The sequence below is a fragment of the Hevea brasiliensis genome, chromosome 3, assembly GCF_030052815.1.
Source record: "Hevea brasiliensis isolate MT/VB/25A 57/8 chromosome 3, ASM3005281v1, whole genome shotgun sequence".
In the NCBI taxonomy this organism is placed as follows: Eukaryota; Viridiplantae; Streptophyta; class Magnoliopsida; order Malpighiales; family Euphorbiaceae; genus Hevea; species Hevea brasiliensis.
Window position 1 is genome coordinate 83,031,208 of NC_079495.1, and position 3,944 is coordinate 83,035,151.

Below are 3,944 nucleotides of genomic sequence, written 5' to 3' on the forward strand. Positions count from 1 at the left end.
GTTAAAGCTTGTATGGGTGTTGTGGTGACTTAATTTGTGGAAGAAATGTTGAGGTTTGATGAGTTATTGAAGTGTACCATTTTGGGCAGCCATGCAAGTGAAAGGTAAGTGGTTTGTTCTTATATGAATTTGATGGGTAATGAAGTTAATTAGAGTGCTTAAATATATAAGAGTTTGATTTTTATTTATATGTGTAAATTGTGAATGTAAAGTGAGATCACATGTTGAAATTGGGAAGCTTGATGTATATGAACAATTTGGGCAGCCTTATGGTGAAGTTGGAAGGGTTTAAATTCATGAAAAGTTTGTTGAATTATGGTACTAAAAGTGGCAGCATATGTATATAATTTAGTAGAGAATGAATATGTAATTTGATGATGGAAGTTATGTGTAATGGTTAGGAGTATTATGTGTATATGTTGTTATAAATGGACTTTATAATTTAAGAATTGTATTTGGTGTATTTAAAGTCATTGTATTCTGCCCAAAGTGACTATAAAATGAATGGTTATGGTATGATACAAAAACAGAATTTGGTTTGGGAATGAAGTATGGTTAGTTGAATGTGTGAATGGTTAAGGCTTTAAAAATGTGTTAAGGGCAGTATGTGTTTTAAGCTATAAATGGAATTGTGTGACTCCAATTGGTATGAGGCCAATTGGAGGTGAAACTAGGCACAAAATGTGCCAACTTTCATGAAGAAAGCCTACCTAAATTCTGTCCAAAAAGTGACATGAGAATTGACCAAATTTGGATTAGTGACTTTGCAAACCTGAAAATTGACTATTTGAACAGTTGTCAGTATTTTGGCCAAAACTCACTCAAAACATATCCAAATGACCTGAAATTTATACCATGGATAGCTTAGACATAGAGCTACAACTCTTATGAGACACCAATACCCAGAAATGACCATAAGCAAGTCAAAATGCTTGCACAATTTTGGGTATAAAAACTGCCAGAATCGGAAATGACCTAAAGATGACCTAAGTTTGCCATTTTAGTGCAATCTATCTAGCAATAGTGAAATGATCATAACTTGGTCTAGTAAACTCCAAATGACCTAAAATTTGTGGTAAAAGTTCACTAAGACATAGACCTACAAGTTTGTGATTTGGACCAGAACCCGAAAATCGAGGAAACTAGGTCATCTGGCTAGGTCAAAACAGCATACTAAAATCCGATAAATTGCAATAAAATGCAATAAGATTTAAAATGAAATTGGTAACATATACCAACACTTGAGGACTATAAAATGTGACATATTGGTAACATTAAAATTAATTCACCTAGTGTGCATTAAAGTTCAACATTATAGGTTGACTAATTGTCGACACCGTATTTTGGTCGATCACCGAGGTCAAGGGACTTTAAAATTGACTCCCAGCCGACGTCCTTCGATCACAAATGACCTTTCCAAACACATCGATTGCTCGATCATGAATTAAACCAATCCCACACTTAGTTGATTATTTTTCGATCTCTTATCAGAGGGGTTTGAACCAACTTCAAGTCTCCGTACCATCCAGTCTTGCCTCCCGATCTCTCTTTACAAATATTGTGGATAGTCACTTATCTAATGTTAGAATCGGGTTCCTCATTTGTATGTCCCAGGTATTCCTTAAAATAAAGTTAAAGTGTCTATCTGATTTAATGATGATTCCGATCTTAAGAATTCGAATCAAGTCTTTCCAATTCTAATGTTCTAAAGTTCTACCCGTAGTTTGGGTAATGGCTTAGTCCGATCTCATGCTTACAATGTTTTTCTGACCTCTTATACTTAGGTTAATGGTTGCTTTTAAGTTTACTGTCCAACACGTTCAAAGCAATTAAGTACTCATACAATTTGGACACTTTCTGGTCTCATCAAAAAAAAAATTGAATAAAAAGGACTTCATTGCATATCAAAATAAAATTTACAAGTCATTCGGTTGGAGGGTCTCCCCCAGCCTATTCTCTAGGTACATTGTCGTTTCTATCATTTTTTCTCTCTCTTTCGGGCTCCTCATCGCTCTCCTTTGCCAACTTGTTCTGATCTTCTTGAAAGCAAATGGAAGCTCCCATGACTTTGGCCAGGCCAAGATTCCCTCTAGTAGAGTGGTTCCTTTCCAGCGATTGGATTAGGAGTTGAGCACCCCGGGAAAGCCTCCTGACCAAGGGACCGGAAGACTCCCCTTCCACATTGGAAGAGATCGGAGGAGGAGGGGGAGGTGGAAGCTCCATTTGCTGAGGAGCAGGAGCGATGACCTCTACCTCAAGGATCGGTTTCTCCTGAGATTGGAGAGGAGAGCTCGGCACCTCTACTGATTCACGACGAGGGGTCTGAGCATCAGCAATGGTGGCCCCCTTCATCACCCTCACTTTTCTGGAGACCTCCCTCTTTCGCTTGTGGCTCTCCTTGGAAGCATCGCCGCCCGCCATACTTGCATAAAGAAGAAGTCAGTGAGTTCGCTAAGATTCAGAGACCAGAGATATGGGTAGTACTAGGGCCAAGGTCAGAGAGCTGAAGCTCGTATTCTTCATCAGTGATCAGCCGCATCATCCAATACTTCAGTTCGGCCATCACCGCGTCTAAGCATGAGAATTTCTGGGTGGACGCCTAAGACTTTAACTCTTTCACTACAGCGTCTTCGTCCTTACTTAAGGCAATCTTTTTTGGGATTGGAGCGACCAGGTGTTACCAACTCCTTGGGATGCCCTCAAAGTCATTTCGAATCTTGCTCCTCTAAATGAAGAATCGATTCTTCCAATTCTTCAATGAAGAAGGGAGATCGATAAAGAGAGATCAGTTAGGCTTAGCCTGAAAGAACCAGAACTCATCATCCTTCCTTCTGTATAGTTTGGCAAAGACTTTAGCCATGGGTTACAGTCCCTTAGCTCGGCAGAGGCCCCGGAAAGCTATTAGAGTTCGCCAGGAGTTCGGATGCACTTGAGCTACCGAGATGTGGTGGAATTTTAGGACGGCTTTATAAAATTCATCCAAAGGAAAATGAAGCCCGGCCTTCAGTTGCTCTTCATACACCATGATGAGATTGCTCTCATCGAAGAAGTGATCGGCCTGATGATCGCCATGGCATTTGATCAATTCAAAGGAGTCGATCCACATATTGTACTCCTGACTTATAGATTGAAGATCGGTTTCCCTCAGGATCGAAGGCAATTCATCCACTAGCAAGTTTTCTCTTCTAGAAGATGCCCCTAGCCTTAGTCTGGCAGCCGGACCAGTTACCAGAACAAGGGCCGTGCTCGTTTGACCACCTAATCTAATTACGTCGCCCTCTTCCTAGGTCTATGAAACATGGATAGAAGGCGGGTTGCAGCTATCTAACCCTCAGCGCCGCTCATTTTCAAGAAAACAAAAGAAGTTTAACTAAGAAAAGAATCAAAATCCTTACCGAAATGTGATCGGTGCCGGAAATATGTTAAAATTGCTAGCAAAGTGCTGAAAGTGACATAAGGGAGCAACTGATTGACCCTCCCACTATTTATACCCGTCTGAGCATTTAATGCTCACAAAGTCCCAAGCGGCGCATCGGTTAGCGGAATCAGCTCGCTTTCCTAAAACGTCGCGGAAGGTTCCAGAAGCACAATAATAAATTCAAACATATGAGATCGGCTTACTAAAGTCAAATTTCAAACTCAGGGATTGGCAAATAGCAACCAGATTGGATGCACTTATCAGAGTTCGGAAAATAGTGCGATAATGAAACAAGATGTTTAAATAAAATTTCATTTCATTTCAAAAGATCGGATTACATCAGTTGGGCGATCTCAAAAGATCGGATTACATCAATTGGGAGATCTCAAAAGATCAAATTATATTATTTGGGCGATCTCTAAAGATCGGCACTACATCTCACCTAGTAGCGGCCTATGTCAAAGCCTAGTCTTGTGGCTGAATCAAAAGATGTGTTTGATAAGAAAGCCGGCCACAAGTATTGGAT